The sequence below is a fragment of the Triturus cristatus genome, chromosome 4_1 (genome assembly GCF_964204655.1).
Source record: "Triturus cristatus chromosome 4_1, aTriCri1.1, whole genome shotgun sequence".
Lineage (NCBI taxonomy): Eukaryota > Metazoa > Chordata > Amphibia > Caudata > Salamandridae > Triturus > Triturus cristatus.
Window position 1 is genome coordinate 798,611,270 of NC_140585.1, and position 21,399 is coordinate 798,632,668.

The window sequence follows — 21,399 nt, forward strand, 5'->3', positions numbered from 1 at the left end:
TTTTAAGAGAGCAATGATTATCATATGTAATGAAGGGTTCAGGCATGTAAATCTCCTTTAGTTGTGGTAGGTAATACTATGTTGCTAAATGTTTCAGGTTGGGTTCATTCAGATTTACTTGCCTGTCTTTTTCTATTCACCATTATGTTTACATTTGGAATAGTGGGACGTTCTCCAGCTACATTTGTAAGAATGTTTGTTGATACCTCTCTAAGAAGTGAACCAGGGGTCTCACTAGAGGTACTTACTATTCATTTCAATTGATGGAAAGTGTCCCTTACCGTTAAATCTTTTGCAGATACGTAGTGATTATATTCTGTGTATTTTTCAATATAATCTCCAACTGTAAATGTTCTGCCTCTTCAAGAGGTTCAGTGGTCATTCATGCACCTTCAGTGAGTCCTCAGTTCAGTGTTTCTGTCTATAGAATTACATACTCTTTACGTTTTAGTACCATGTTTCATCTTTTGGACAAAAGATAGGCAGCTTAAGACATGTTCTAGATTGTCTTGAGGTGTTGAATCTATTGTACAAAAAAGAAAAAATATATACATATTACATGTTTTAATACTTATGAATTTTAAGAAACTCTTTGGGTTAATTGTTATTTGAAAACCTGCTAAAAATTATTTTCTGTAACAAAAGATTTTTTTTCATAATTTGTTGTTTTTGAAATTACCATGTCGGTTGGTTATCTGTTGTATTTATAGGGTTTGTTTGCAAAGTTTTATATTTACCTTATTTGGTGCTTGTGGTTGAAGACACTCCTCTCGATGTTTTGGATACTTGTTTGGTCTTGGCACATTTACTCGGATCATTCTAGACAGTACATTTTTCTATGAATTAAAAAAGTACTTAAACATGGAAAACGTTTGTATGGTAGTAGTATTCAGTTACATACATATAACCATAAAAGTACATTTTAAAAATACAATAAAACAAGCTTACATAAATGCATAATAAAAGCACAGCACCATAAAAATTATTATACACCACACAAGTAGCTGTCAATAAGAATTAGAGACACTAAACTTGTCCTAATTGGAGCAAACAAGAAATCCCCAAGATAGAATTAAACATTCATACACAGTAAGAGCTATTATGTACAAAACACATCACTTGATCTGATCTGAACAGCACAAAGTTTCCTTGACCTACTAAAACATTACATAGTTGAGTGTCCTTGTAAGGAATCAACGTTGCTTGACAATAAACATAGAATCATGCTACAGAGGTGAAACATTTGGCATGAAATAAAATATACATCAATTCAATTGTCAAGAAAGCCCTCAAGATAGTATAAACTCTAAGGGTTGCTGTGACCAGAAGAGAGTTCTTTTTACAAAAAAAAAATCAAATGCTCCAATTTAGTTTGCTTAAATCTCAGGAATAACTAATTCATAGTGGTAACCATGTACCTAAGTGTCATGTGCTTTCTCATCATAGGAGAAATTCATCAAAAAACATTTATGAAAGACCCTCTTAGTTTAAACAGACAGTATGGAATAAAGGCGGTCAGCCTGTAAAGGTACAGGCATTACAGGGACAATTACTTTTAATACTATTACATCACAATTGTGTTACCACCTGCTATGAATATATGCTTTGGGTTACGTGGTCATTTTGAGAATTCTGGCCCTCTAAGATCATGCCCAATTTAGGAATCTTGAAGTCGCAAAGATAATTGGTTTGTGTGTCTCATGGCTAAGGATTCGCAGAGCCTCTGAGCAATGACCAATGCCTAGGTGGCAACAAATTGGAATGATCTACTTGGTGCCTGGTAAAGTGTACATGGGCAAAAGAATATGAAATAGGTCACATTTTCCTTGGCCGCCAGGCAGAAGAGGCATTCCCCTTCATACCCTTCTCTCTTCATTCATTTGGCAGTCAGCAGCTTTAGGGGGAGCGAGCTAATTGTAAAACAGAAATCCAAAGTTTTAGCAGCATGGAGAATGATCCTGTCCATGAATGTTTCATAATTGGGTCGGCACTTGTGTGCTAGAAACTTGTCAATCAAACACTTCGAGCGAGATTTGTGCCAAACTTCTGAAAGCATATGATCCCAGAAAAGAGACTTAGGACCTGATTTAGATCCAGGCAATATTTCCGCCGACCCGCTATGGCAGTGGTCCTATGTACTTCATCAAACTGAACATATTTAGATCTTACAGCAATAGTCAGGAAACCGCAGCAGTCTTCTCTGCTGGCTAGCAGTCTTCTCTGCTGGCTAGCAGTACTCCTCTGCCATCAGGCCAGCTGGATTGTGCTGAGCCGATTTAGATCTTTCCGTTAGGCTGATTGTATCCTGGTGGTGAAGTCCTGACGGAGTGAAGAAGTGGTGGTGTTGAGACAGGTAAGTACTACTTACTTTCATCCTAATACACATATATGTTGCATATATCTCAATATGTATGTGCAGGTAATGTTTACTTCCCATTTTTTTACATATAGCATTGTACACCAACAAAATGCACACACTATTAAATGTACGCACACACCCGCCGCAAAAGCCTACCTTAGGTTCGGGTGACAACAGGATGGCTGAGCGTCGTGGTCAAGAAGCAGCATCACAGCCAGGACCTGGAAAATGTAACCGAGGTGTTGAAACCCCCCAAAAAGATATGTTAGTACCACTTTTTTGTCATTTTCATTAATTCGAGCTTGGAGGTTTCCATGCCACAGTTGCCTTGACAGAAAGGCACTTCATAATCTGAACAGAGGGAATCTCGGAGGCACTCCTTCAACAGAAGCTTCAGCATTTGATGCTGTTGATGTGGGACAAATATCTTGGTGGCGTCGGCAGGACTTCGGCAGTCTTTCCCTCCAGTGCCCTGCCAACATCTAAATTGGATGGGCAGACCGCCAAGGCGATGGGTGGGAAGACTGCCAAAACAGCAAAGGACGCAAAATCAGCAAAAAGAACAGATGATGGACAGAATGCTGAACAATGCAATCATTCTCCCCCAGTCACAGATCTAGGTTCAATCCATTGTTAATTTGCTCACCATGCCACACCAATTTAGACCCAGCCACCTGCAAATCAGTCTTGACCCTGTTCCTCAGTGGAACAATCCAGCCTGAGCTGCCAGGCCAGGTCCACCGTGGGACCGGTTTCGGGGTAACAATCGTCATCAACCAGGCTAGCTTGAAGGCAATGGTACGGTGAGCACGCAACCCACGCTTGGGCATACCCTTCCCACTTAGGGCGAAACAAGCAAAAAGAACAAATGATGGATGGAATGCTCAACAAATCAAATATTCACTCCCAGTCACACATCTGGGTTTATTCCATTTACCTCACCACCCGAGTTTGGACCCAGCCAATGAGCAAAAAAAGGATGAATAAAACCGAGATCTGTGACTGGGCCTGATAGTTTGGGCTGGATTGTGCCCAAGGGGAGCAGGGTCAAGACTGTTTTGCATATGGTTGGGTCCAAACTGGGGTGGTGTGGTGAGGAAAAAACGATGGATTAAACCCAGATCTGTGACTGGGGTAAATGTTTGATTTGTTCAGCATTTCGTCCATCATTTGTTCATTTTGCTTAATATCTTAATCAGGCCCTATATCTGGGTGCAAAAATTTCTTGACATATTTTCTGGATATTTCCCCACCTCAGACAAATATAGGCAAAGGCTGAGCCCTCTGACCGCTTTAAGCCATAATATGGGGAAGTTCTTATCAAGCGTAATTAACTCCTTAAGGGCCATTCAATAAAAGGCCAGCTCAGGGCTGTCCAAGGCCCAATCCAGTAATTTAGAATTCCAAGTTGAGCAATATAGTCCACCCTCTGGATATTCAAATTTAATCTCAGTGGAAACATTGGGGTACTGGTAGGCAAGTTCATTCTGACCTCAAAAAAACATTTTCCGTTCTTATTGAAAGGCTAGTATCGCTATAGCCCCAGAGTTCTGCCCTATATAGAGCCCCACCCAATACGACTGCTCTGTAGACCTCGAGGACCGGAGATAATACTCTACTTGAAGACAGTCAATATTTTTTTTAATTACTGCAAATCTATGCTACAGCAGAGATTTAATTTTCCTGAGCTGAGGCTTCCAGGATAATTTATCTGAAAGCCTGACACCTAAATAGTCAAACGTCCTGACTTACTCGATCAGTAGCTCATCTACCTCCATTTTATTTTTTGAAGAATGGTGGTGCTTTAAAGCCATGAACTTTGTCTTGCTTGCATCTATTTTGAGGCCTCTGTTTTTGCAAAACTTCTGAAATTTGCCTAGAAGGGCTTGGAGACCTATAGGGCTACGAGACAGGAGCAGTGTGTCATCAGCAAATATCAGCACAGGAGTACTGATGTTTGCTAATTTGGGAACGTCCTGCTGACAGCCATTCATCCACCAAACCAGTCCATTTATAAACAGAACAGTGTGGTAGCAAGAACTCAGCCCTGTCTTGCCCCACAGTTGATGGAAATCTTTTCAGTAAGGTCCCCTTGGCTATTCTACCTAATTTGGGCGTAAGTGTTGTTGTGTAGTTTAATTAATATGTTGAATAGATCTTTGGCTATGTCATATTGTCTGAAAACTTCCAACATGCGTTTCCTTGAAACTAGATCAATTGTGGCCTTCAGGTCCATGAAGGCCACATAGAGCTGGTCTTTTTTACAGAATAATGTATTTCCAACATATTGTTGAAAACCAAAACACCTGTTCCATTGTGCTTGTTTTCTCGTGAAAACCTGCCTGGAAGTCAGACATTACCTTATGATTTTTCATCCAGGTCTGGAGACAAGCAAGAACATGCCTGGCAAAGATCTTTTGTAATGTATGAGGCCAATAGGCCTGTAATTCCCTGGATTATCTCTTTCTCCCTTCTTGTGTATGGCGACTATGATGGCTCTATTCCACAACTAAGGGATATTTGTCCCCCCAACTACTGAATTAGTGAGGTCATTAAGGTACGGTATCCATATTGCTGGCTCAGAGAGAAACAGGTTGTCTGGTATGCTATTGGGGCACGGAGCTTTACCCCGCTTGATTGAGTTTAAGGCAACTTCAGTTTCTTTTACTGAAAAACACACATAAGATGAATGATCAGGCAACAGCGACCCCCAAGAACAATGTTATACTCAATATTATCAGAAGAAGTTTTGGCACCAGTTGTCCGCTCTTTAGAAAGAGAAGTAAAATGACAACCCACTGATCAGCAGGAACAAAGGTGTCAGGCTGGGTAGCACTGGAGCGACTGTTGAATGCAATAATTTTCCAAAAGGCTTGAGTCTCTTTTCTGGCCAGAGCTTCAGTAAGTTCAATCCACTGGGCCTCCGCTCAGTCTCGCTTTGTGGTCCTTAGAGTTGACTTATATGTCTTCCTAGAAATTTTTAATTTGGTTATATCACCTTTTCTGGTGGCACCAATCAGCCTCTCCCCAAACTTTTGAGAACCAAAGGCACAAAACGTTTGAACTGGTTTTCCATTTGGAATGGGTCATGAAAGATGATCTTAGATTGGTAAAAAAAAAAGGCACAATTATGCAGGGCAAAATTTGTCCAATCAAAATTTATGGTGTCATAAGCCTTAAAGAAATCAACAAAAGCTTGTTAGATTTCACTCAGTAAAATATAGTTATTGATTATGTCACCCCATTTTACATTTCTGAAGTTGTTAGTCTGTATTCGAGGTGCTGTATAAGACTCACTTTCACAGCCCTGTGGGGCAGGCAAGATGTCAACAAGAAAGTCAGCAACTACGGAGTTGTGATCGCTATCAGAGTGAACTATAACCTTCATATCGTTTAAAAAGGGCCACAAGCTAAGGTTGAGTAAGACATAGTCTATGTGGCTAAAGGATCTACCCCTCCTGAAAGTAGGAATGGCAGGGTGGTCAGAGATAGAGCCACCATTACTCGCTCTTTGCCCATATTCTAAGGTCAATTAAAAAAGCTGGTTCGCGACCCTTGCCCAGTTATTTTACCAGATTTGCAGAGAGCTCTGGCATTCCCCACTCCTCATCCTTAGCTAACAACAAAGACCAGAGCGGTTTAAACTGTTCAAAATTGATATTACAGTCCCAAGCTATAATCAGGGGACATTCCTGATTTAAAGAGTCAAGCAAAGGGTGAAGAGAGTAGAATATTTGTGATTCCACATTGTCGGCACCAGAGAAAACACAATTATTATTCACCACAATATGCCTGTAGTTTGATCTGGGGTATTCCTAAAGGATAATTTAACATCCTAAATATCCTTAAAGCTGATATCTAGTGTTTCTACCTAACAGAAAATTGAGGACTTGAGCCAGATTAAAAGCCCACCTGAGGCTCATCTAGATCTGGCAGGGATAGCGTTGCTATAAAATGTTAAGTAGCCAGGTCTTTACTCTGGTTGGGTTGCCCATGCCTCCTGAAATTAGATGATGTGATTTCTATCAATAAAATCCCCCATCCTGAATCTAGGAGATTTGAATTGATTACTTACACATTCCAAGACATCAGTTCAATCAAATCAGCCGGCTCAGCCACGGGAAGAATCGGCAACTGTGGATTAGGCGCAAGCGCCAAAGGACCACCACCCTCATTTTACCTACTATCTAACGGCAGAGGAGGTTGCAGTCAGTTGATATCAGAAGCCCCAAGTGAATAAAATATTTGGGCATGATTCTTTGTGGATAAGACAAATGTCAAGACAGGTGCTCTCTTACTCACAGGTTCAAATTCATCAGGAAGGTTAAGTTTTGAACAAATGGAAGAACCACTATTCAAGGCATTACGGAGCTCCATACGTATTAGTCCATCCACCAAAGCATCACTCACAAATTTCACACCAATACATTCAGTTATACTATACTTATTCATGTAACTAGTTGTGATAACTATATCTTCTCTGATCACTGTCTACAATTGTGAACATGCCCGAGCCAGTGTATTGTTTTGTTGGTCAATGAGTCATTACTTTCAAAGTCAGAGGGCTGGAGTTTCGGGATATTGTTCAAAAGCACTTCTCTGCTCTGTTGCTTGCACAGGACACACTCTTTGTTGCCCACAGAATGGAGAAGGCAGGAGTTCCAGGGGTAGGCTCAATTGTCATTACCTGCAATTCATGATTAGAAGCACAGCTAGCTGCAGTATTCCTATTGTCTATTGGAAGTGCTGAATTCCTAATGTATAGGGCATGAGGATTTCGTCTGGTAGCACCACCAACGGTAACATTTGCATTGGGAACTGTCATTGGTGGTGCCCTCTTCTGCAAGTTATCACTCTCTGTCGGGGAGACGTCTCTGGTGCTGGTTGGAACCTGCGAGCCCATCTTGGGAATCGTTGGTTCTTGTGCCTCAGGCGGCTTAGATTACTGTTCAGCCCTCCATTGACCTAAGACTCCGGAAGCAGCCCCAACTTTGATACTTTCTCTGTAAGAAGATGTGTGAGTGAAGAAACAGCAGAATTCAACCCCATTATATCTGTTTTTAATGAATCAAGTTGGGCCCCAACCATTGCCTCTGAATGTTGGTGTGAATGTTATTGCCTATCAAAAGTGGAAGAAGCATCCTATAATAAGCAGGCATCGTGCAATCATTTTTCTCCAGGTCCGCCAATATTTGATACCTGTTTGTACAATCAACGGAAATAATACCAGGAGTAGGTTCACAGACTCCCAAAGAGCCACCCGAATCCCTTAAGGTCACTGACTTTTTGCATGGAATTTGCGAGCTAACTTTTTGTACAATAGTTTACAAAGTGTTTCCTGCTATCTCCCTTCCACGTGACTTAACCAGAAAAGCTTTAATGTTGCCCTGAGCATCTCAAGATTTAGCAGGGCTTTTCCCCTTCTCAGTAGTTTTCAACAAGCCCTCTTCTTATATAAGAACAACAATTTCAGCGAGGTCACAATTCGACGTTGTGTGCTTAGACTGTTTCCTAGCCTTTTTTGCTTCAGCGAGAATATCTGCAGCTTTTCTTTTCCCATTGCAGATCAAGAAGGGACACTAACTCCAGGAGACGCTTCTAGCCTTGTGGGTTGACACTTCAAGAGGGGCCCAGGACCCATGAACTTTGTGATTAGTGGGCTCTATATGGACATAAAAATATAATCGCTTTATAAGTCTAGCCCACCAGGAAAAAATACTTAATTCAATACTACACATTAAGATAGCGGATGAAAAGAAAGTACAGGTCTAGACCCACTGCACAGGCTAGCACGACACTAGTTCAAATAGATTTATTACACATCGTGGGGCAGAAGCCCGTAAGGCAGGCTAGCAGGAGAGTGTCCAAGTATGTCCAATTAGGCCAGGTGAGTCCAGGAGATAGCTCGATTAAAAACTTGTGGTAGTATAAGTAATAAAGATGCCATTAGAGGTACTTAAAGAATAGTTTTACCTGCACTGCAGGCTGTCCAGCATCTCGCGCAGGTCTTGACCCCTTTCAAATCCAGTCAGGTGACGAATGACACAGCAACTGGCACACGGGGGCCCTCCTTTACCATCCAACTAAATGGCCTCTCCTCAACAGTCGAGCAGGGAGGGTCTAGTCAGGCGCTAGTATAAACAAGCAATGAAGATGTCAAAGAATAGTCTTACTACACGGTACAAGGGGTTGATGTAATAATAAGCCAAGGAGGGTGGTCCTGCCCTGCCTCTTCCTGGCGATGATGGGCACAGGATGGGCGCGACCTTGGCTGGGGCTTTGCCTGGGCGAATCCCACACATGTACAGCGGCTAAGAAGGTGGTAGGGTACTTGAAAAGCACATGGCACAGTGGAGTCAGGCACACCCCTCCTTAGCAGCAAGGCTGTCTGGGACAGTGAGTTCCCTGGAACCAACAACTCCTGAATGTACTGCACCTTGGGAGAAGGTGGGGCCCATAAAAAGTGTCCAGTGGGGGGGAATCAGGCACGGCCCCTCCTTAGCAGGATGGCAGTCTGGGACAGTGAGTCCCCTGGAACTAACAACTCCTGAACGTCCCGTGCCACAGGAGGTGGTAGGGCACTTAAAAAGCACGCTGGGGAATCAGGCATGGTCCCTCCTTTGCAGCGCGGCAGTCTGGTACAGAGTCCTCTGGAACCAATAATTCCTGAACATCCCGCGCCCTGGAAGGTGGTGGGTCGCACGAAAAGCATTGGGGAATCAGTCATGGTCCCTCCTTAGCAGCACAGAAGTCTCGGACAGTGAGTCCCCTGGAACGAACAACTCCTGAATGTCCTGTTTTTTTATGGTAATTTTTAATGATGGTGGGAAGTTTTTTAGGGAATATGGAAATGATTATCAAAATATTTTTAATGAGTGGAAAATTGAATATAAATAAAATAAGCATTTTTTATATATAGTTTTTTTAGGCTAGTTAAAATAAAAGGAAATAAACATACAGCAGCTTTAATAAACATTATTACTTGAAAAACAAAATTATCTTGAACATTTTATTTTATGCTATCTATATGTAGAAATTACTTGCTAAGTTATTGGTTAGGGTTTTTGTAAATTCTCATATTCCATTTGAATCGTATAGGAGTCCCTAATTGAATCAAAACATAGCTTCAAGAATTACAATGTTAAACAATTGTTTAAACGTTTATGTTAATGTTGGCGATTTTACGACAGTGTACTTATCTTTTTAGTCAGGCAGGCAAGAGCTCATTGCAGAACATCTGGATACCTCAGAGTCAGTCTTATGAGTGGTCAGAAAATGGTGAGGTGCCTTTTAACTATATTTGTAATGTCTGTCCCTAAATCTGAAACAAAACTGGATTATGAAACTACATATCTTTTGAATGTTACATGATTAAACCTACATTGTTTATTCAAAAATAAAACTGAACGGCCATATGCCCTTCCAGCTAACCGTCATACCAGTCGGTCAATCAGTCAATTTATTTTTGAATAATAGTTAATAAATTGTATTTTAGTATGCACTTTGAGTTTTAAAACAAATTAAAAAAACGCTGAGTAAAAAATATATTTATGTAGTAAAGACTTTCGTTGTACAGGCAGTTATCATTGTATCAAATTCAATTGTGAAGTAAAGGCATGCAGAGAAAAAACTGCAGGGTAAATACATGTTGGCAGAAAGTGTCTGGTATTCGTAATGCATCATTGACATACTGCGCAATGCAGTCTAAAGTCAGACTGCCATTTATTCAGGAGTTCCTTGCACAAATCTGTTTACATTGAGAATCTATTCAGCTTTCAATTACTTTGCAAGAAAATAAAGGACTGAAACTAGCGGAAAGTCATTAGGTTATTATCAGGTTGAGGCTTTCTTTAATAGGATCTTTAGCTGTGAGCAATGACATGGAATTATTGCCAAGCTGAGGACTACACATTGTGAGATGATTATATCAAGGATGCAGTAGGTGTCCTTTGTGTAAGTTCACAGCAGTGTTGTGAAGGATCACTGCCTGGAAGGGATGAGGTAAACATGTATGGATGGGATGTGCAGTCAATTGTGTTGTGCTTTTTATTGTTAAAACTTCATGATGGCAATGCATCACCCTGGGCTACCTTGTTATTGGACTGTTAATCATAAAACTTGAATCAACAAAAGTGGCTCATTACAATGGCGGTCCGACTGCCATCGTTTCGGGCAAGATCCCGCCCAACAAGGAGTCGGCCGTCCTGACAGTCCAATTACGATACAACCGCCATGCAGGTGGTCTTAAAATGTTTTTACTATTGCGGTCTGGGCAGCGGCCCAGGAAAAGTGCTGCTGCATAAGCCTCAATAGTAAAAGGGATTTTGAAAACATCCATGCACCGTGTGCCGGGCACCATGTTGAGGAAATATGAATTTTGTGATCAGTTATGTCCCCTATCGTAGACCCCAACGGCTCCATGTGCATGCTATAAGTACATGTATGTTCCCTCCAGTTCCAGTTATGAAGACGCAAATACATGTGCGTCCACCGTCAACATGTCCTCTTTCAGATCCGCCATGAATGGGTCAGATATTCCATTCCTAAGTATGAAAGGCCACCGACTTTATGTGGTTCACTTTCCACACTTTACAGATTCAGGCGAGTAGGCCCTGAATTCTGCCATCAAGCCTTTCCTGCTTTCTGCCTCTGGAAGCTCCAGCCCGAGCCCGCATCTGTATCCATGAACTTTGTCCTACTCCCTGCGCGGCTAACGGTGCCTGATCCAGCCTGTTGCCTGCCAAAACCTGTATTTCACCTTCAAGATTATCTGCTCCGCTCCTCATCCGATGCATTCCTGTCTAGTAGTTTAGGTAAACATTCTTCCAGCTACCGTGCTAAGGGCCAGGCCTCGCTGTCCTCGTGCAAGTAATTCATAGCCCCTGTTACCATGGAAGATTCCTGCCCCCTCGCATCTCATGTAGACACTTAGACGCTTGTACACGCACTAACAGTCAGTATAGAATAGATTCTATCCTAGAGACCTTTCCTTTTGGATAACACAGTTCTTTAAACATAGGATATTAGATATGATTTGGGATTAGGTTGACATGACCCCCCAGACTTTTGTCTCCACATGTAGAGCTAAATGTCAAGTCCCCTTCACCCTCTAGTTGCACGTCAATCACACGTCATGCGGCTGCGCGCGCATCTCTGCCAAATATTTCTGCTGACATTGCAGGATTCTCTTATGGATCCACCCACTTGTGACATCATGTATAATGACGTTTACTAAGTTACGCCTATATGTCCGCCTTTTTTAGTCACGTATGCCTATTTTATCTGTATTATCAGCTGTTACGCCTCTTGCATCTGTCTTAATGTAATGCTTTCCATATAAATACCATTACCTGTCAATAATGTATGGCCCTTCCTTCCTGAACTTTCGTGGTGATGGAATTTGAAGCCTGCAATTCGAATTGTATTTCCTTTGTAGAGGAATAAAGCCTTTTAGAACCTCTAATACCACGGATTCTGCCTCTTATATTTACTGAGTTATTCTTACTAGACTTTACCGCATAAAAAATAGTACCGGTAATGAAATATTTACCACATAAATTGGCGCCCGAACAGGGACACTTTCTCATCTCACGCGCCGGAGGTGCGTTGCAGGCCCGGTCTCCTGCCACAGCTGAATGGACAAAAACGCGTACCTGCAGGATTTCCTGTATCTCCCTCCGGCCAAGCGGGGGCGACTGAGGCTGCGATCAACACCCAGACGAGGCGGTGAGAAGTGCGAAGTATCCCGACCAGAGCCTAGCTGAGAGAGCAAGATCCGAGGTATACAGAGGCCCACCAGGTTCCGAAGTTCCGAGTCCAGTCGAGTCGAGTCCAGTCCGGTCCAGTTTCAGTTCAGTTCCGAGGCCTTCCGTTCCGAGCTACCCGGTGAGTACCATTGCCGGGGAGGCATTTAACGTGCACATAGTCTGTGCCGGTCAAGACGGGTTTGGGTACACAAATCCGGTCTGCACTGTTTCAGCAGTGTATCTGTACTGTTTAGCAGTATATCTAGTATGTCTTACATATAAATAAGTATTATCTAGTGTCAGTATTATGTCAGTAACTAGTTTCCTATTAGTTATCATTATTCGTTAAATGTTAAATGTTAAATGTTTTAATACGTCCTACATATTGTGGTGTGAATGGTTGTTCATTATTGTGTTTATTGTATAAAGAGTGTTCTAGTAATAAGGTCTAAAAATGCCGCTCTTTTTGAAATTAAGACAGATCAAAACTAGAAAAGGGGTACTCGAAGAAGCTGTTCCCATCCCACCTAGGGACACTCCAGGATACTTTATGTATCATAAGCATGGCCTAGATGCCGTATTATTTCGTGATTTATGGGTGGACTACAACAAGGATTTACCAGAGAGTCAGAGATGGCCCGCAGCGGGGACCTGGGATGCAGATTGCATCATGAGAGTCGAAGAAGAATTATGGAAAAAGAAAGCCAGACAGTCACAGAAAGATGCCATTGAATTATGGCGTAAAGAATCATATAGACGTACAGAAAAAGCGCTCAGACAGGAAGAGAAAGGTAGAGAGAATTCAAATAAAGCCCGAGAAAATCTATTAATTGAGGAAGGTACCCGAGTTAAATCAGAACAAGTAGATAGACAAAGAAACACTCTTATGAATGGTATGTATCCTCTTCTGGCCGAAGGGTTACCTAAGGCTACCCCGGAAATACCAAAAGACTTGACTCCTCCATTGCTCCCGATAAAAGCACATCCCAAAACACATCCCAAAACAGCAAAGGACGTTTTCCTTTCCTCCTATTTAGATGACGTAGCTCCCGAGTATGCTAATACCACAACACACACACCGCTTGCCGATGGTGTTCAACACCAAGAGCATCCGTCTGTATCCCCGCAACAACAAACTCCTACACAAGTTCCCACAGGTCCGTCCGTTTCTACTGTTTTTCCCACATCTACGATTTCTATCTTACGTCCAACGAATCCTTTCTTGCCCAGCACTTCAGATGGTGCTACAGGAGGTACGACAGACATGCTTGCCACGCCGCCGCGAAATAAACAGACCCTTAGAGATTTAGCACTCCAACGTACACCCCAACTAGCGACATCCGACATGTTTAAAGAACAGCTTGTGGATTGTAGATACGATCCAGTGCCAGGTAAACAAGACAGATTGCTCATATCATCACTACGTATACGACGAGCTACATTGTATTTAATGACGATACCAGGAATGGTTGAACACCTAGACAATATATATCGCTTTGTCCAAACAGGGCGAGGTCCAGAAAGTATTAACGAAGCTATGGAATACCAGAAAGTGGATGTCCAAAGACAACTACTACGTTTTTTCATAAACTGCGTGATTAGGAACCAAGACAGGCCTGGGGCAGATCATGAGACCATGCAAAAACTTGCCAAATGGGGTCAGAACATATCAGACGAGAAACATGATAAACAGGCGTGTATAATCGCCATGTATCGAAAGATCCGCAAGGAAGTAGAACGAATACATAAAGAAAGACGAGAAGCAGACAGAATTGAATCAGAGGAAGAGGAGGAGCAAGAATCAGAACAATTAGAAACGATAGCTTACGTAGGTAGAGGAAGACCCCATAATAATGCTAGAGGCTTTAATGATCCGATACGTCCGATACGTCCAGAATGTAGCAGACATTTTCAAACCCCTATGTTAAATACAAGGTCCCCCGAACACCTATTCCAAGCCGCTGATAAATTACTCCGAGATCGAAGGGGGTACCATATGCTCGATTCCATGGACGAACAAGAATTAGCCAGATCAGCAGTACAATGGGCTGACAGTCCCAGTAAATACAGTGATGATGCACTAGCACACACGTTTCTGAATCTTGCCCCATACGAACAGCGTTTAGCTAGTATATACATGATTCAACACCTCCTTATATTATATAAAGGTCAACACTCCGATCCTGGACCCTTACCTGACATATTGACAGAACTACTCACGAATACATGGAGAGGGTCAGGTACTGATTTGATTAAAGAAATTCTAGAATTCCGAAACCAGTATATAGTTTTCGTGTGTCCAGAACACGTTCCAGTTCCCATTATGGGAAGAAAAATGTATCATATAGATAGACAGAATCCCTTACGCGAAGTACACCCAATCAGAGGTGAAGGTAATAACTTTACACGCGTGTTTGTGTACACGCCTATAACTAAAATTGAATTATTAGAAATGAAGAAAGTAGTACCCAGCCATGACAAGGATCCAGCAGGTTTCCACCGTGAGATAAAAGACATGTTACTCATGGGAGAGTATACCTATCCCGACATTATGAAAATACTGAAAGTGTTAATGCCTGCCGGTGTTTACGAGAAACTCAAAGAAAAGGAATGGGAGGTGGGAGACCAAAAGATAGATTGGACAGCATTAGAAAACGAAGAAAAGGCCCGAGCTGCAGGAGCAGGGCTTGGGGAAAAGACTACAGCACTACCAGGATTACTAGTGCAGGTACTGCCACGTTTATTAACTACGAAAAAGGAAGACTGGGGTGCAATCTCAGCCTGTAAACAAAAGCAAGATGAAGACACTAGTGATTTCTATTCCCGATTTGAAAAATGTTTTGGTATTAATAGTGGCATAAAAGCAAGTAGCGAGTCATATCCACATCTGTTTGTGACAAAATTAGTTGAAAATTCTCTGCCGCAAGTTAAGAATAGAGTATTGAAATTCGAGAGTACCTGGCAAGGTAATACCCCGTCACAGATGTTACAGATGTTACAATATCACCACAATAGAATTAGAGAAGAACAAGAACACGAACAAAGACGTATGAAAGATACAAAAATGAAAATGCTTGTTGCTCAGTCAGTTCCAGCTGATGGTCATCAAAAGGGTGACTCAACAGGTTCAGTTAAAGGGACATGTAACTATTGTAAACAACAAGGTCATTATATACACGATTGTCCAGTCCTGAAACATAATATTGCCACAGGTAGAACACAGGAAAGACCACGTCCACCTAGACAGGATCAGAATCAACAACAAATCCCTCAGCATGCACAACCTAGGTCAGCTCCGCAACAACTAGCTCCGCAACAGGCAGCTCCACAACAGACCGTAGCACCACCACAAGGGCAGCCTATTGCTGCCACACAAGCAACCACGCAACAGATGTATCAGTATGCACAAGCAGATTATCCCGATTATCAGCGATACACATGAAATAGCCTAGAGAGGGAAGTTGGCTTACCCCTTATTGAGGTTCCTGTAGATCAAGAGGGACCTTATGTACATAGTGAACTATTAGGGGAAGACAGAAAGTTTTTACTTGATACAGGGGCAAGCAGAACAACTATGCGACGCAGTGAAGTTCCAGGGGCACCCCTCTCAGGCTCACAAAATATTTCCCTTGGATTCTCAGGAAAACCTATAATTAATGACGTAACACAACCTCTTCCACTCACGGTTGGTCCATTGACACGTACTACAGATTTATTACTTACTAAATCATGTCCAGAAAACTTGTTAGGTATAAAAACATTGAAAGCTCTAGGAGCCATAATATGTTGTTCTCCGGAAGGAGTACGACTATTTCTACGTGACTTTAAAGGTCACTATGTGTCCAGAGACATGGATCACCGGCTGCAGAATTTACCTACACATTTATGGGCACAAGGCCCCACTGATGTTGGTTGCATGAACATTACACCATATCGAGTCACACTGAAAACAGGAGTAGTACTACCACGAATGCGACAATACAAGTTACCACCAGATGCTGTTGTGGCTTTGCTGCAAATCATTGACGAGCTCATTGCACAAGGAGTGGTTGTCGAAACCGACTCCAATGTGTGCAATTCCCCGATAATTCCGATTCTTAAAAGAACGGATCCAAAAGCACCACCAGTATATCGATTAGTTATTGATCTGCGCGAATTAAATAAATGTATTGTACCACAATACCCTGTGGTCCCAGATATCTCTTCATTACTAACAGCTATTGACTCAGAAGCAACGTTCTTCACTGTAATTGATCTCAAGAATGCTTTCTTTAGCGTCCCAATAGATCCGGAAAGTCAATATCTGTTCGGATTCAGTTTAAATGGACGAAGTTTTAAATTCACACGCGCACCTCAAGGATTTACAGAAAGCCCCAGCATCTATAGCCAAGCACTGAAACGAGAACTTGACAGTATCCACATGCCAGTTAACACTGCCTTGCTTCAATATGTCGATGATCTGCTGATCACCGCCCGAAGCGAACCTGAATGTGAAAAAGCGTCACTGCGGTTTTAAAATTTCTGGCCGACAAGGGGCACAAGGTGTCCCCTTCTAAGCTGCAATTCTGTGTCCAGCGAGTTGTTTACCTTGGGCACTCGCTGTCCAAGGAGGGAAGACAGCTTACACCTGATCGCATCCAGTTAATAGCTAACATGCCCCCACCCAAGACACAAAAGGAGGTGCGGGCTTTTATAGGTCTCACTTCATACTGTAGGCAGTGGATCCCTCAATATGCATTTCTAGCAAAACCACTCACCCAGTTGACAACACAGGAGGCAGCCACATCGAATGTTCTCCCTTTGACTCAAGAACATACACATGCCTTTGAAAGCTTAAAGAAAGCTTTATGCCAAGCACCTGTTTTAGCAACACCATGTTACAGTAAACAGTTTACACTTTTTGTTACAGAACGCGATGGTACTGCCTTGTCAGTACTCACTCAGGAACAAGCAGGATCACACAAACCATGTGCTTATTTCTCTAGTACATTAGATCCAGTAGCTCAGGCTCTTCCTGTGTGCCTGAAATCAGTGGCAGCGACAGCTTTAGCAATCAGACAAAGCGATGCCATAGTGTTAGGACATCAATTGACAGTACAAGTACCACACGCAGTAGAGGTTCTCTTGAACCGCACACAAACACAACACTTGACTATAGCGAGACTCACTGGTTACGAATTGACATTGTTTCAGCCACACATAGAAATCAGACGTTGTAATACGTTAAATCCTGCCACACTGTTACCAGTAGGCGGAACAGATCCATTGGCACATGATTGTGTCGAAGTCATTACTATCACGACGAAACCCAGACAAGACTTGACAGATATCCCTTTGTCAGATCCAGACTTGACATTGTATGTAGATGGGTCATGTATGAGAACAAGTACAGGAGAGTTAGTGGCCGCTTACGCAGTCACAACAGACACTGAAGTCATTGAAACAAATTGTATTAACACTTTGTCAGCTCAAGCAGCAGAGCTCATCGCTCTGACACAAGCCTGTATTCAAGCCAAAAATAAGAAAGTCAACATATACACAGATTCACGTTATGCATTCGGAGTCGTCCATGACTTCGGCGTACTGTGGCGAGAGAGAGGTTATTTAACTTCTCACGGTGCCCACATCCAACACGGACCCCTCATTCAAGCCCTATTAGACGCGATTCATCTACCTACTGCAATATCGATTATGAAATGCAAAGCTAATACAAAAGTTACCGATATCATTTCTCAGGGTAATGACCTAGCTGACAGAACAGCTAAACAGACTGCTCAGAATCAGACTCACACAACTGACACGACAAAGACAATAGTTCCGACACCAACACATTGCATGACAGTTAAGGATCCCGCCCTTGATGTAATTGACATACAGACACATGCTACACCAGAAGAAATAAAGAAATGGACTGAATTAGGAGGGATCCAAACGGATCAAGGATGGATGACGAAGGAAAAATCTATATGGTTTCTTCCCGACTCCATGGTTCAAGTCATCATTAACACAATACATAGTCCAGCGCACCTAGGAGAAAAAGCTATGCTAGACAGTATTCAACACATTTGGTTCAACAAACACTTGCGAGCAGCAGCCAAACAGAAAGTACGTACCTGTATGATATGTTGTCAGTTTAATCCAGGTAAAAGCATCCCCGTAGAGCAGGGTGGATTTCAATCTCCCGATCATGCTTTTGAAGTCCTCCAGATGGATTATATCCAGATGGAACGATGTCGAGGATTCAAATATGTTCTCGTAGTTGTCTGTGCTCTTTCCCGTTGGACAGAAGCCTACCCGGTTTCAGATTACACTGCCCCGACTACTGCCAAACAGTTAGTTCGAGAATTCTTCCCACGGTATGGCTTGCCACGTGTTGTCTACTCAGATAACGGCCAGCCATTCTCATCCGAACTAATGAAACACGTTTCCCTTTTGTTAGGCTACCAATGGAAATTCCACTGTGTCCGACATCCCGAGGCAGCAGGTCTCGTGGAACGCCATAATCAAACTCTGAAAATTAGATTGTCCAAAATATGTAGAGAAAAAGGTGTCGATTGGATAGTAGCTTTACCAGTTGCGCTCTTTTACATGAGAATGGTAGCACATTCTTGAACAGGGCTATCCCCGTACGAGGTGATCTTCGGTAGACCACCAAATATGTGGGGGACGCCTATACCTCGCAAAATCACTGATGTTGACTGTAATATGCTGACAGATTACCTGGCTTCCTTGATGTCTGCACTACAATCTTGTCGTTCACAGGTAGCTGCAGCTTTTCCCGATAACACTGAGGTGAAGCCCCATGACGTGGTTCCAGGCGACCTGGTTCTGGTACGGAATTTCGACCGGAAGACCCAACTGGAGCCTAGGTGGAAATCGCCAAAACTTGTTCTACTAACCACAAGGACAGCTGTGAAGATCGAGGGACGTAGAGGGTGGTTGCACTCGAGTCATATCAAGAAATTTTATGGACTACCGTCCAGTGTGAACACTCAGCCCTGCATTCCCTCACAGACAGACTCAAAGCTCCCCTTGGTTGAACCAACAAAAACTGAACTTTATAAACTGAAATTAAGGTCTAGCAAGTCAGACAATTTGATTGTTTAAGTCCTCTCCAAGGTGAATAGGTTGAATTTGTCTCTGACATGTATCCTCTAGACCGGAATAGAGAAAGAAATCAACAGATGCATCTTAAAAAGCATGCGTATTGTAAATCACTTCGTAGTCACTGCACAGTAACATTATTAATTTTGTTTTTTCTAAGTCTTCTGATCATCATTTCTAGTATACTACTGCATATGTATTATCCTATTTCTAAGCGTGCTTACAATGTTACTGCAGAACATTCTTTTAGTGAATTACCTCCGCATGAGTTGTCCTATAGATTTGCGCTGCGCAACAACACATTCATTAGTATGTTACATCATTCCCATCAGACCAGCAATGCTACAAATTGTTGGATATGTGGCCGACTCCCTCCCTATCAGAACTATAAGGGAGTTTTGCCCCTCTTTCCATATCCGTTCACACACAATGGCTCCTGTGGAGCATGGTTTAGTTTGATTAATTCCCTAGATTCAAATTCCGCAGTTTACCAAGACAACTGGGTATGGGGAAACCTGAACCTAGTTTTGCTTAAAGTCTGCTACCCTAACAAGGAGGGACTTCCCAAAAGAACAGGAACTGATCTAGAAAATGAAGTATATGGATTAGGTAATTTTACACTTAACCTCATGATCCTGAACGTTGAATCTGAAGCTACACCAATCTTGCCCGCCATGTCAGTATTCCCAGTAAAAGGGGAATTATGTGTAAGAAAGAATGGTTCCATACACATGGGCCATAGTAAATGCACCACTGTAATAAAATTCAGTGATCAAGGCAAGTCTACATTTAGAGCTTCCCGTCATTCCTACTTCATATGTGGCCAGACCGCATATATACGTCTACCTCTAGATTGGGATGGTACCTGTTACATAGCATTCCTTCTGCCACCTGTTTTCCTAGCTCCTCCTGATTATCATAGAAATACCCATTTAGTACACAATAGACAGCAGAGAGATCTCCCAATTGTCGATTACACTGAAACGGCATGGGAGCAATATACAGATTTCAATAAAGGTTTCTTTCCCTATATAGGTACAGTCACTAATAGTAAGCTGATACGTAGATTAACTAGAGCCCTTGAAGCAGTAGTGAACGAGACTACTTCCGCCTTAGGCAATTTAACAGAAGAGCAGTCTGCTATGCGGATTGTTGTGCTTCAAAATCGTCTTGTCCTTGACGTCATCCTGGCCGATAGGGGCGGAGCTTGTAGGGTCATCGGATCAAGTTGCTGTGTTTTCATACCAGAAAATTCGCCGTCAGTATATAAAGCCATAACTCGCCTTCATAAAATTGTGAGCCAGATACACCAGAGTCCAGGCACCTGGACTTGGTCCGGTTGGTTTTGGAGCGTGTTGTCAGCCTGGGGATGGAGAATACTATCCTTCCTAGGTATTGGCTTTCTCATACTATTCAGTTGCTGCTTATGTCTACAATGTGGGCCAGCGATTTGTGGTCTGTGTGCCACATTGTGTATCCCACATCCAAGTTTTCGTTCAAGATCCCGGAAGAAGAAAGAAGAACAAATGATGCTATATGAACAGATCGATGGATTGATGAAGATCGATATCTCCTGAGGGTCCGTAGGGGACAAAGAGGGAATGAGGAAATATGAATTTTGTGATCAGTTATGTCCCCTATCGTAGACCCCAACGGCTCCATGTGCATGCTATAAGTACATGTATGTTCCCTCCAGTTCCAGTTATGAAGACGCAAATACATGTGCGTCCACCGTCAACATGTCCTCTTTCAGATCCGCCATGAATGGGTCAGATATTCCATTCCTAAGTATGAAAGGCCACCGACTTTATGTGGTTCACTTTCCACACTTTACAGATTCAGGCGAGTAGGCCCTGAATTCTGCCATCAAGCCTTTCCTGCTTTCTGCCTCTGGAAGCTCCAGCCCGAGCCCGCATCTGTATCCATGAACTTTGTCCTACTCCCTGCGCGGCTAACGGTGCCTGATCCAGCCTGTTGCCTGCCAAAACCTGTATTTCACCTTCAAGATTATCTGCTCCGCTCCTCATCCGATGCATTCCTGTCTAGTAGTTTAGGTAAACATTCTTCCAGCTACCGTGCTAAGGGCCAGGCCTCGCTGTCCTCGTGCAAGTAATTCATAGCCCCTGTTACCATGGAAGATTCCTGCCCCCTCGCATCTCATGTAGACACTTAGACGCTTGTACACGCACT